General features: G+C 40.8%; 1 protein-coding gene across 2 annotated transcripts in view; it reads right to left on the bottom strand.

The window, feature by feature from the left end:
• Positions 1–14653, bottom strand: part of LOC115799114 (NACHT, LRR and PYD domains-containing protein 14-like) — a 488499-nt gene that overhangs the window by 328670 nt on the left and 145176 nt on the right. The window lies entirely within an intron of this gene.

The following is a 14653-nucleotide window of genomic DNA, read 5'->3' as shown; positions in this document are numbered from 1 at the left end:
TATTTCTTGAGAGGCGTGTCCTCTGAGCAAGCTGCAGTGAGTGACGTCACACAGGAAGTGGACTTTTAAACAAGAACCATGAAGAAAATAAAGAACGGTGCACAAACAGAGTGCAATCTGCTTTTCTTCCACTAACAATGTGTCCAGAGATGATCTTTCAGATGATGCTGCAGATCTCCACAGTAACCTTCCCAAACAACAACAATTGGAGAAGGAGGAGGATGGCCTTCCTGCAAAGGAGGCAGGAGTGAGAGGGAGACGACTGAAAGATGTTGCAGCAGATGGGCAACCTGCAAAACGACTTCCAGACACACGAGGACCCTTCACTCCTGAATGGGAGGAGGGGGAGTGCAGTGTGCCAGTGTGCCCACCCATGTGCTGTGGATGTTTATGGACATGGTGAGACTGGCTGACAGACTGTTTGCAACATCACACAAAGAGTAAGTAAGTCATCATTTCCTTGGGAGAAAATGCTGCAGGAGCTGCTCTGTACTTGGTAACATTCAAGCTCTGTTAACCAAGAGGCTGCCACGCTGAGCAGAGTATGCCAGACTAACCTGCCTGATCATGTGAATCTGGAGGTGCATCAAACTGTATTATGGAAGTTTTTCAGGAAACAACATCCTGATGGTGGAGATCTTCTAAGATAGGAGAAATCCTGACAGAGGAGGAGAGTCCAACAAAATGGCTGCGTGCTTTCCAGCAGAGGAGAGACTGAGAGAGCTGACCAATCAGAGGAAGGAGAAGGCTCAGCACCTCTGATAACTGCACACTGAGGCTCAGACCCCAGTGCTGACTGCTAACACTGCACAGAGTCTTGGAGCTCAATCTTAGACACAGCCAGCCTGCTCCTCCAGCTGTCAGCACCACACAGGTAATGGGGAGATTTCCTGCCCCAACTGATCCTAATGCACTAACTGAATCTGCTGTGCCTGGTATACACATGCAGGTTAATCAAGGTGACAATCCAGACTTGTGCACCTGTGGGAGAGAAGGGAGGCAGATAAGAGGCAGAGTGACCTGGCATGGAGGAAGGAGAGGAGGACCATCACAGCCAGTACATCCACTTGGACTCGCTCAGCCTACTCAGAGGAATAACCTGCCTAGAGTTAACATCATATGTTGTGGGTGTGGCCAGACAGGTCACCTCCAGAGAGACTGCCCTATGAACCTTTGGGCTGGGCCAACAACATGTTGGCCATAAAGGTGTACGGAGAAGCCTGAAGAGGAAAAGGAGCGACCTGCGGTATCCTTTAATTCACCAAGTGAACCTGTCATATCTGTGGAAATGCAGAGCATGAACATTCTGTTATGATTGATACAGGGGACACCTACTCATGCACTGGAACTGAGGGAGGAGGACTCCCCTCATCTTCATCGTCTGTGAACACCTTAGGCTTCTCTGGAAAAACGCAAGTGATCCGTCAACCCAGATGATTCCAGATGAGGGTGGCAGGTAAAGCTATTGTCTCACAATTATTGTACCCAACTAACACTTCAATAAATCTCATGGGAGGAGACAGCCTGTGTTTTGTAGAGGCAGAAATCACGCGCACCACTGATGAACTGTATGCACATTTTCAAAGGAGGAAGTATGAAGGTGCAAACAAACACAGAGACTGTGTCTCAGATTCAACCTAAAGTGTTTTGGTGGCAGCCAATGACTGAACACTCCAAGCTGAACGAACCATGGGAAATGGGAGTTTTGGATATGAAGAAGGTTGAGCTGAGGAACACTGATAGCTCAAAGTTCGTTGTTTGATGAAACAGGATTTAAAGACCATGAACTGAGCTTTGATGAATTGATTAATAAAAGAAGATTTTTTCTTTTTGTTAATGATAAATCTACATTGCTCCACAGGACGTGGCTGCTGCTGTTCTTCTGCCCATGAACTAAAAGACTGAGAACAAGGCCCGAATGCTGCGCCTCATGTCATGCTGCTGTTTGCTCGTGGACAGACTCTCATGTACAAGGTTTTAGGAAGACAATGCTTATCTTAGAGGGGATTTCACAAACAGTAAATGCATGCACATTTCTAAAGACACAGTGGAGTAGGATTTCACTGAAGGGTAGCGACTAAAGTGTTAGTAAATAAACATGTTTAAGCCAAATTCAATAAATAGTTGGATATGATTAGTCGTTGAAACAGGTTCCATCTCAACTGAGCAAAACAAATGTGGGAGGGGTCAAGTTTATCCAGCCTGATACGGTGGAGCTGAAACCTGGGATCACATTACTTTATTATATTAGACAATATTCACTTAAGTCACATGCCATTGAAGCTACCAGGCTTAATTTTGATGAGCTATTGGAGGCTGGCAGGATAATTAAAGCTACCGGTCCATGTAATACGTCTATTTATCCTACATTGAAACCAAATTTCGATCATCCTCTAAATGTGTTTTTCTGACACATCTGTGGTTCCTGATCCATAATTCTACTTTCTAACTGTGCACCAGGTTTAAGTGGTACGTAGCTTTTAGCATTCTGGGATAACTGTAGAAACCGATTAACAGCCCTGGTGCCTTTAACCAAATCTTAGTGTAAGATTTGCAGTATCTGAATATTCTCAGTGCTGTCTGACAGTAGGCAGCTGATTTATAGTCCTCTAAAAGAGCAAAATGAGGAGAATTCTTGAAATTCTGTCAACAAACCACTGAATATGTAGGAAGACAGTTTAGTGAACAGAGAAAGCTAACGGCTAATTAGAAACTGTGATTAAAACCCAAAAATCGTAAACGGTTGCCTAATGTTGACATTTTTTGGGAATGGCAGGATTCAGCAGACGGTGGATTTGTGAAAGTGTGTTTAAAACTGGATCTCTGCTGCTTCAATAATGGCAGCAGGACAAACTAACTCTGATCCTTAGTTGCAGTGGTCGACGGGAGCTGAGGCGACATCTGTTGCACTGGAGCAGGACACAATCTGACCTGGCATTGGGTAATCAGATTACTCAAAGCCTTTCCATCTATAAGAGGCTAATAGGAGGGGCTATGTAATGCTGTTCTTATGCAGGACACCCCAGGAGGTAAGCAGCCCTTGCCTTATTATAATATAAAACCGGATAACATGAAGGTTGACTTCCCATCTTGCTATCAAGGTTTGATGGCAGCAGCCTTTGTTTTTCAGAATCTAGGATTTTTAACTCTAGGTCATCTTGTGATTCTGTATACATCACATTAGGTGTGTGCTTTGTCCTTTAAACCCGAGGTTTGGTATCACTCAAATAAGACTATGCGGTAGGAGGTAAATTTATCTGGCCCTGAACTGTTGAAGGTGTAATAATGTTAACCCTGGTTTCAAAATGATACTACTTAATGAAGGAACTTCTCATGAATGTGTGCTGCAGACCAACGAATTTGACAGCTTGAGAAAATGAACCTGCATAATGAATTTACTGCAGCAGATTTAAGACTGTTTGTGGATGGTTCTTGCTTTAGGGATGAGCGTGGCTGTAATGTGGGCTACACAGTTTAACTTGATTCTGCAGGTGTAAATTTTTCCACTCTAGAAGCTCAGAAGGTTGATCTGCTGAGTTCATCGCTGATCTCAGAACAAGAAGCTTTAACAGCTTGTAGACCGACTACAGGTAAGACACTTAATTTGTACATTGATTCAGCCTTTGTTTATGAGGTTTGTCATGCTAATGCTAACATTTGGAGATAGAGAGGATTTCTGAGAGTTAATGGCAATCCTCTAGTATGAGGAGACTGTGTTACAGTAAATTGATGCATTACAAACAGGTCATGTTTGAAAATGAGAACTGGTTCTCAAGCATTTTACCTGGTAAAATAAAGGATAAAAAATATAGCTCCAGTGTAGTGGCCAATATTTTAAATTAAAATCAGACATGCAGGAGGTCTCAAAGGTGTAATCCAGGGAATACCTTAGTCAATGTTAACTATGTCTTTGCAGGAGGTGGAGCACTGAAGAGTGACACTTCACTGGACATAAGTCAAATGACTACAAGTACTGTCATCATGAAGCTAAAAGACAAGTAGTGGAGCCAAAGTAGGAAGTTATGGACAAGCATTCATCAGCCTCAAGGGGGGATAATATAATATAAGGAAATTAAAAAGTGAGGCTGATGATTTGCTATGTCATTAGTAACAATAACAGTGTCAATAACAGTGTCAATGCTTTGCATGGGTAACACAGTGTAGAAAGGGGGGTCAGTCTTGTCTAAATATGATAGTATAATTGGTAAGGTCAAGATCAACAACAACAAAATCAACAACAAATAAATACTAAGAATCAATTAGAACATAAGTAAAAGCTGTGTTGGCACAGGAAAACCCAGAATACTAAGCTCAACTAAATCTGCACGCAAACAAGTATAAATATGGGTTTAAACATTTTTTAATGATTGAGAGTCTGGGATGCTTTTATGTGAAAGGGTGAGTTATTCCAGAGATTAGATGCCACCACTGTAAATGCTCTGTTGCCTCTGTTTTCAGCCTGGATTTAGTTGGTTAGTAGACTGCAGATAGGAATAAGGGGTTTCAAAAGTTCAGTTAAATGACCAGGCTTAGCAAAGTAGCAGCTGATTGCATCTAACATATAAAGAATTATAATGGTTTAAAATAAGAGGTAATAAAAGCATAGGGTACTCTCAAAGTCATGTGATGGGAGTAGGCCTTCACTTTACTGAGGAGCCTTAATTAAAAGAAGCTCAATTTAATACCAGAACTAATTTGCTCATCAAATTTTAGAGCACCATCAAAAATCACTAAGGTTCCTTACAACGGCGTGATAATAAGAGACCAAATGACCAATAGCACTGTTGTACCGTTAGAGGTGGGGTTGTCCAAAAATAACAATTTCTGTGTTGTTTTTATTCAGTTTAAGAAAGTTTATCTCCAACTATACCTGCACATCCCTGAGACAGAAGCATAAGATTAGCTTCTGACTCTAACGTAGCTCAGATAAAAGCTTATACAAAAAAAAACAAACAAAAAAAAAAACTGAGGGTCTACAAGAGGACACTGCATGCAATATTATCAACACCAATGTCAAATAGACTGGGTATGTTTTGTCTTCTGAAACACACTAATTACTGTGTAATATAAGAACTAACCAAGTAAGACAACAAATGTAGATGCCATCCATCTGGTAATCATCATAAAGTCAGGAAAAATAAAGAGAAAATGTATAAAAAGCAACTTAAAAGGAAAGAAGGGAAAGTTTCATTTTAGGCATATATAGCACTGTATGTTATGGATATTATTAATCTTGTCTTGTGTTATAAGCAGTAATGGCAGAACCAGAATGGAGAATAAAGTTCTCTGACAGTTCCATTCAGCCTATACCAGCCAGGATGCGGCCCAGCCTGGCCTCATATTGGAGGAAATCCTGCTGAGATCCGTGACCAGCGAAGACTCACCACGTGCTGTGGGACGACTGAAGGAGAGGGAAGCATCAGCAGACCTAGAGCTTCTGGAAACGCAGAAGAAGCCATTCAACAAGGGTGTGACGTGGACCGAGGACGCCACCGGGAGTAGAGTCGAGTCATCTGATGGGTCTTCACTTCAAGATGACATCACATCCATGACTTCTGGGAGCTGCCTCCCCAGCCAGTGGGAGATCTGATGACAACAGCTGGCCAATACCTCCTAACGCTCATGCTGCTGAGAGCATGTGGGGCAGAAAATCCACTTCAAGATGGGAGAAATGAAGACCTCCCAGGCCATGCTGAGAGAAATGAAAACTTGCTCCGGGAATTAAACTAGCAGCAAAGTAAGGCTGCTGAGCTCAGCCACAGTCGAGTCTATGCCTCCTAACAGCTGGCCACAGCTATCGGAGAACAGGCCAGGGCCATTCAGAGGCTCAATGCTGAGAACTCCAAGCTTAAGATCTTCATTAGCCTTTTCAGATCATCAAGGAGGGGGGACAGAAGAAACAGAGGATGAGGCCCCGACCTCCAAAACCTGAAGCAGCTGTAACATCATAAGGACTGAGTGATGATTCCAAAGAGTCCTGAAATCTGACCTGTCCTACACTGAGTGTCTAGTTATTACTGCATTTGTACCAAGTTTTTATATCATGTATTCTTGTACCCAGTATTTTTTCAATTTATATATTAAATATTTAGTGGCTCATATTTCTCACATTTTATATATCATATGCAACGAGTATTTTATCAAGTAGTCTGTACCCAAAGTCTTATGCTTTGTGCCAAAGAGTTTCTGTTACCTATTTTTGTGGTTATGTAGTTTCTGAAGCTTGCTAAAAAAGTATTTTAACCAAACACAGCTCACGCAGTAGTTTTGAAGTTCACCGTGTTTGTCAAAATTGACTGAGCAGACTACACCAGGATCTGCCTCATACAGGGCCCTCATATTCTGTAGGTGATACCCTAAGAAGGGTATCAAGGGGGGAATGTTGGGATTTATTTTTATCAACCATACTGATATTTAAAGTTATTATTCCTACTTCTGTTTATTTGCAACTAAACTGCTTTCTACACTGTAATAAATGCATATTGTGGTCTAAAAGTAGTAGGAAGATTTGAGGCCTGTTGAATTGCTCTTATTTGTGTTCAGGGCCCTAGAAGCTCTGCTACCCCTCCCTAATAGTCTGCTGTCACCCAGCAGGCCCTCTCAGACCATCCTCAGAGCATACTCATCTTCTGCCCTAGCCCCGTGATGAACCTGTCGCTCATTAAATTCATGCTAAGGGGTCTCAACTCATAAAACTGCCCGATTTTGGGTTCGTGTACAGGACACCAGTCATCCTGTTTGCCCATTTTTTGATTTATACTGGTTATAGGGATAAATCTGTCCAGTGGACCTAGCCGTAGGCTAACTTGCTTGTGCAGCACGGCCAAAAACTTTGGAAATGCAAATCAAGAAAGTATAAATCTGTCCATGCAACAGGTCCGGGGGCAAAATGGGCCTCATTTTCTCCCTCATATCTGGTCCTTTTCCCTCATATCTGGTCAAGCATATGTGTGAGGGGTTGTAAATCCTTCTCCAAGAGTGCCTTAGGATGGCCTCAAGGAGGAGGTGGCTGACAATTACTATGATGAATTTTTCTTACTGTCTTGTTGATGTATTGAAAATGCCCCGGGATGTTTGTGCCCTTTCAGATAATGACAGTAGAATTAATGGCAGTTTCTAATGAAAGTTTGCAAAGTGCAGACTCAGCACAAATCGTAGACAAAGAAAGGGAAAGAGTATAAATACCACAGTTAGAAGAGGAGAGGGGAGAGAAGAGAAGATGTAGCGACTGTCTTTGTCCGGGTTGTCCGTTTTTCCAGCAACTACTAAGGCACAACCTCCCGGGAGGGCTTCTTGCTTTTACTTTTTGCTTTTTGTCCTTCGTTTTTTGTGTTTGTATATTTCTAAGTACTAGTAACTTTTTGCAACAGAGCTTGCTCATCGCCATGGATCATCTGGACAGTTTGATTTTATTTAGACTCATACTTAATCCCTGCACGGGCTCTCCTCGGTCGGAGGGAGTGATGAGGAAGCCGGACCATGATCAACAGGTTCTTTCTTCCTTTCTGTTTCTCTGTGTGTGTAACTCAGTCTTCAGATGCTACTGTCTGTCTTTTTAACTATTTGTGTGCTACTAAGATGTCTAATAAACAGCCTGCATCAGAACCTGCTCAACCCTGTGATTTGTTGGTAACTATGGTTTTAATTGGGTTTTAATTTGCAGTCAAAAAGGAACATGGAGACCCCTAAAATGTATCCTACAGCATGAGTTCCCGGCATACAGATTATATCGACGCACAATGTCCAAATTAGGGGCCGCATCCTGCGAAGGACCCGGCCCACGTCTTTCGCAGCCCACGAACACCACAAAGGCCGGAAGTGAGCGTCTAGCCTTCATATCAGCTGCCGTCACCTCTGTGTAGCTCATGTCGCCTAGCAACCGTGAGTGCGAAGCACAGCTGTGTAAAAGCAGCTGTTAAACGGAGAACGAACTTTTTCTCCTTTTTGTGGTTTAATTTTAAGTCTTTAATTCAAAATAAGCTGTTAAAACAAGCATAACACATTTCAACATCAAGGAATACAGCTGAGAGAATGATTAATTTTCAACTTTATTAAGTGAGACATTAATGTTGAATAAAACTATCCAGTTATGATGCTTAACTTTAATTTCAGGAGTTTGGTTATCACAGGAGCACTTCCACCCTTCATTGGTCTGTGTAGTAGACTGGTGAGAAAATAAACAAAATTTTTAAGTTTAAGCTTATGTATATTGATTCATTCATCAACTAAACTTAAATTAATATTTATCATGTCAAATATTGAAATGCGATTAAAATGCGATTAATTTCGATTAATTAATTACAAAGCTTGTAATTAATTCGATTAATTTTTTTAATCGAGTCCCACCCCTAATTTTCATATAAATTATTATATAACTAAACATTAGAATATTTTAAAATGCAGCATTATGGACCGGCATGACCACCATTTTGCATGATTGCACCCTTTTAGGGCTGCAACGATTCATCGATTAACTCGATTAAATCGATTAAAAAAATTTATCGACACAAATTTACTGTGTCGATGCTTCGTTTAAACTCTGCAGCGCTCAGCTGTCTCGGTGTAAGCGGCGCTCCTCATTAGCATTAGCAGCATTAGTGCTCTGTCATCTTTTTGTGGGTTTATTGGTGGCTGGCAAACCAACATAGAACTGCATTACTGCCACCTACTGGACTGGAGTGTGAATCACTCACACACACACACACACACACACACAGATTCTAAAAAGCTCTCCGTCGCTGCGATGGATTTCCTTTAACAGAGTGGATCATCTAGAGTTGCCATCTGTTTGTAAAATACAGAACCCCGTATGTTACGGGACTCCGTGGAATACGGCTCCGTAACATGCCGTGTTCCGTACTTTACGGGACGGGTGGCAACTGTCGCTGACATGCATTTCCACGCCTCCACTGCTCTCTGTGTGTCTGTGTGTGTTGTGCTCGCTGAGAATTTCAGCTGCTATTTTTGTCTTTACTTCAGCTGTAGCTACCAGAACTGGTTTGCTAGCGAGCGCGGGCCATTAGCACTAGCGATGGTTCGGTACCGGAAGGCCCGCCCCCCAGGACCGAGGGGCTCCTTCAAAATATTTTTTATACTTTAATCCCTTATTAGTGACTAAATATAGACCTGCAGTAGAAACGTATTTTCGAGAATGCTTGTGAATACAAAGCATTACAACATTACTCACACATGCGCCATGGCTCCCGCAGCCACTAGTTTTTCAAAACACTCATAGCAGGCAGCGGTTTTAACTGCGCAAGCGCAAAGAGGCGAAGCTGTGACGGTGAGCTCAAGTAGTGAAAAAGGAAACGTTTTTCCAGCGTCCAAAACAGCAGCTTTTTCTTTTAGTAACCACCATTAAATCTGTGAAACAGCTGGAGGTCCTTCATCAAGCACCTGATCAGCAAGTGTTAAGGTGAAGAAAAGAGAACTTTGTAGCTGCTCCATTCACCGCTGTTTGTTCACATGGCGAGAAACTGCAGTATGGAAGTTAAAATATGCAGATAAACTGTTAATAAAAAAGTATTTCTTATCCGATTACTCGATTAATCGATGGAATAATCGATAGAATACTCGATTACTAAAATAATCGTTTTATGCAGCCCTACACCCTTTGAATGGTAATTCATTTGCCTACGACTGTTCTTTTTCTACTTAAGTTTGAAATACAGTAGAAATTGCCTCATCTTATGTGTCAGTTGGATAAAATCCGATTCTTCAAACTATCTGACAGTTTGGGGTCTACTATCGAATTTTGCTGTAATGCTTTCTGCTTCATCCCTGGATTTGCATTGCAAAGTTTATAATCTCCTATTTTTGTGTGTAAATGCGAGTTTGTTGCTTAAGCTTGCATCCTGCGCTCGTCATGAGTTTCTCTGGTGAAATGAACTGATTTGCCCAGTGCAGCCAATCCTCACGTGATCTCCGGGTGTTGTTAGTGTGTGCGTAGCTGTGCATGAACGAGCTGATGCATGGAGTTTGGGTTGATTGTAGATATTGGAATTGGGTGTGATCGGAGCTGAGGAGTTCTTTAGCACTAAACTCATTCAAATTATGCGATCACATTTAAGTGGAAAAGTATTACAACAGGACCAGATTTTCATCCGAGGTAGGCAAAAATCCGACTTGTATGGTCTGATCTGGGTGATGACTTTACTGGAATTGTTATTAGGAAAAATCAGGATCTGGAGAAGCCATCCGACCAGAGCAAAAATCAAAAGATCGTTAGTGTGGTAACATTTTTGATTCATTCCACCAGGGTTTGGTTATCTCCACACTTATTTAATGGTTATTAGGTCAACCTAAAAATCTTTTATAGGCTGTTTTGGACATCCTGATCATAAAGAATTAGAGCAGCTCAGCTCTGATGAAACAGGAGGACAACTTCCACCTGTTGCAGTTCAGAGGAAGATGAGTGCAGTGGGGCTGGACTCTGGGAAACCACAGGATCAGAGCACAGTTGTCAAGATACTATAAATATGAACTTGATCTGAATACTCATAAAAATACTTCCTGTCACTTTCAATAACACATGAATTATTTAAAGGCATTATTTGAAATAAAGAGTAGAACATCACTGGATTCAGCTACAGTCCAGTTTATGTCCTGTGCTCTGGATGACTTGCAGCATATTTTCACTGTTGGTCAGGGTTGGTAAGGTTGGCTGCCACGTGTCTAATTTCTGTTTGAAGTTTTTTCAGCTTCAGTCTGGGGCTGATGGCATTTGCTGCCTAGCTCCAGCATTAACAACATTGCTAATTCACCACAGGTGTTAGCCACTACCTCACTGACAACAGACGGCTAACGGGAGCTTTTCTGACCTCATGAAATTCCTCATTAGGACCGAGCCGTCAGGCTTTAACATACTTCAGAGTTTGTTCTGCTGCTGTTCATGTGTTCAGCTGCTAGTGACGGGAGGGGCAGCGTGTGAAGATGAGTGACAGCTGGAGGTGGCGGCGATGGCACTGTTGATATGAGTACTGTGAATATTTAACATGATCATTTGTTGCACCTGAGTGTTTTTAAACCCTACTCACTACATAAACTGGCTTCTAGGGGATATAATATTAATAATAATACTAATAAATAGCATAGTATCACAATATTATGCAGGGTGATATTGTATCAATACAGGGGCACAAATATTGATATTTTATTAAGGAATTACTACAAAGAAGAGGGCTCATTTCATGTACCTCCGTCCTGAGACAACGTTAGCCGAGCAAACTTAGATTAAATCAGCTCACCTGGAAAACCGCCTGACACTGGACACTCTTTTTTCAAATATCGGCTATAATAATAATAATATAATAATTTTCACTGGGGAAAAATTATTTCTTTGTTCTGCATGTTTGACTGTACAGAGTTCAGGAGAGAACAGCTAACACAAAGCCTGCTGCCAAATGGGACCTACAGCAGCTGATGAAGTCACATGATTATGATAATATTGGTCTCCCCTTTTGTGTTGAGCTCATTGTTTCCTCTGCAGGGCTGAGCTGAGTCCTGAAAATGTTCCTCTGACAGGCTCTCCTCCTCCTCCTGCTGCAAATCAGCTGAGACACAAACATGTCTTTATTACATCACAGACCAAAGGGAAATGACTGACTGAACAGGTGTTCCTGGTGTGGGTTCTGAGTGGGCTAAATCACACGATGTGACCAGATTGAAGACCTCCCTGGAAAAGAGGTTTGCCGTGTACAGCTCACGCAGATACAAATGTACACAGGTGTCGATGTTATCTTCAGATAACATGAAAATTCTGCTTTCTAAAAATATTTTGAATAAAGTTTAAGAAGAAAATCTCTGTGTGTGTCTGGGACAGACTTGGAGCTGATCATTATCTTTGAATCACAATTTCATACTGAATGCATGTCTACAGGCAACAATATTACAACACAGTGCTCATCAAAAAAATATTAATGAAGCCCACTGATCAGATTGTACCCGTGTACCTCAGTAATAGATCACTGAGTAACTTGAATAACTTGATTATAAAACACTTCATTTAATCTACAAATCTGCAGTGCTCAGGTGTGACCAGGTAAACGTGAGCACTTCCTGCAATAGAAACAGATTTAGGAGCGCACATGTGAGCAACAAATATTACATTACGTCTGTGTAGGGCCCAGATTTTTTTGTTTTGGATTTTAATCAAAGACTTCACACAACAGTGAAAATAATGCTGTCACAGTTTAACATGGAGCTGTCTGCACACGCAAAGAGGCGGAGCTTGTACTGAAACGATGAGCTCAGGTGGAGCTGCGTCCAAAACAGAAGCTTTTTCCCTGAAACCTCCATTAAACCTTTACTGGGAAACAGCTGGAGGTCCTTCATCAACCAGCTGATCAGTAAGTGAAGAAAAGAGAACTTTGTAGCTGCTCCATCCACCCTGTTTGTTTCACACAGGGAAAAACTGCAGTAAAGATGCAGAAGATACAATAAAACATATTTTTAAAGAAGAAGTCAGCCTTTTGCTGACTTTGCTCTGGATCTTTTCTGTTTACATTTTTATAGCACAGCTGTGAGTCTTTTGTTATGGAAGAAAAATTAATTAATGTATTTGAGGAGCGTTATTATTATTTAAATAAGCCAGTAGTTTATTTTTGAGCAATTTCTTAATAAAATATGAATACTTTATTATTATCACCCAGATCATTTATAGTTCTCGTATCGATTAGAGAGCCATGAGTTCCAAAAGAATTACAAAGTACATCTTTAAACAGCTTTAAGGGGGATTAGAGAAGAAAAGCTTCCTGGATTTTTAACCTCTGAAACTACGAGCCTTCATCAGGGGCTTCAGTCCTGAGCGCACCATGAGAATAATTATCATAATATTATCATTATTTCAAAGACAGAGCATTTAAGTTTTAACCTTATAAAAACATTTTTTTCTGTCATCTGTGATGTTAAATATGTTCATTTAAATATTTAAATAACTAATCTGAAGCCACCTGATGTTGTTGTTGTTGAATATGAGCACATCAGCACGTTTCCTCTCACCTTTCAGGGTTATGATTGGTGATATATAAAAATTATTGAATAGCAAACCTGCATTGGCTCGTCTTTGGCTGCCTCATTTATCTGATTTGACGTTTTCAGAGAGAAACAGTGCTGTGAAAGTGTTTTTTTCCTGGTTTGTTAAATTTTGTGCATATTTGTCACAGTTATGCTTCAGATCAAACACATTTTAATATCAGACAAAGACAACCTGCCTGCCCCTGAATAAGTTACCTGCAAACATCCTCTGCTGTCAAACTTCTGCACGTTGTTCATTAAAACTTTTAAGTGTCCTGTGAGGCCCTTTTTTCACTGATGGGGTTCCGGTGCTGGTGCCAGTATTTGAACCATTCGTTTTTCCACCACGAACGCACTCTGTGTTCGGCCAAAAAAACGGGTTCAATTCCGGCCCCGCAAACTAGCTGGTCTTGAACCAAGAACGCGTGACGAAAGCAGCAGAAGGGCGTGACTCTGCCGTCTCAACGAAGTTTCCTACAACTGTTTTCTACTGCATGGTGTGTATTACAGGAGAAAAGCGAAGCGATTTTCACGGCTGTGAATTAGGTTGGGCTCTAAGGCTGAACTTGCTGCTTTGTATCAGTTCATATCACAGATAAAAGGACACAAAGTGCGTACTTGTCGTCTTGCTCTAATCGCTGTCTGTGTTTCCCTCTGTGCTGCACACAGATGCTGCAGTAGTTGGTTTGGACCTTAAAGTGTTTTTTGCAGATCTTTATCGAGAAACAAATGACAGAGCAGTATAATAAATCACAATATGATGTAGTAACAGCTGCCAGGGGGAAACAGGTATTGAAACAATGTTTTTACAGTAACATATTACATAAAAACATTAAAGAGAACACATAAGGTACAAGTTTTAATTGCTTTAGAACTGGTGGGGTTTCTAATAATTTTAATATATTGGTTGACCTCATTTTCAAAAATGGAAGCAAGTGATATTTGAATAGTGTAACGGCATTTGTGAATATGTAATAAGTTTAATAATATAGTGTTTTGTTTTTTTTAATTACTGGGAAATCAATGAATCCAAACAATATGTGTTCAAAGCAAAGGGAGACATCCAGTTCAATAAATGTAGAGATCAAACTGCAAATATTTTTCCAGAGTTGAGCAGAGGGGGGAAGACCAAAATAAATGAAACACGTCTTCTGGGTTTCATTTACAAAAAGAGCAAATAATTTTATGTTATTAAAATGCTGTAGAAAGATTTTGGATGGGCAGACTCTAGGAATAATTTTATTTATTAGTTATCATGGCTGGTAAAGTCAAAATCATTTTCCAGTTAAGGTTATCAATAAATGTGTTCCAATATGATACCACATATGGAGGTGACAAAACATCTTTCTGAAATAATGAGCGTGTACGACGGTTGCTATTACGAGTTGAGGAGAAACAGATTTGACCCTTTTCAAGTTTGGTTGGATCAAAAGGTAAGAGCGTATGTCATTAAAGATCAACCAAGATTGAGCAACTGATGAACTAAGACTGTTGTGGGTGTACCAATTGGGGTAAAATAAGGATTCGTTTTTATGTAAGATGTCTTTATTATTCCAGATATAATACCTGTGAGGGGAGAAATTATGCTTGTAAATCAATGACCAAGAAAGAAGCATCTGCTTATGGAAGCTGGATAACT

This window comes from Archocentrus centrarchus, chromosome 20 (genome assembly GCF_007364275.1).
Source record: "Archocentrus centrarchus isolate MPI-CPG fArcCen1 chromosome 20, fArcCen1, whole genome shotgun sequence".
NCBI lineage: Eukaryota > Metazoa > Chordata > Actinopteri > Cichliformes > Cichlidae > Archocentrus > Archocentrus centrarchus.
The sequence above is the reverse complement of the archived record's forward strand: the minus strand, read 5'-3'. Positions and strand labels throughout refer to the sequence as shown.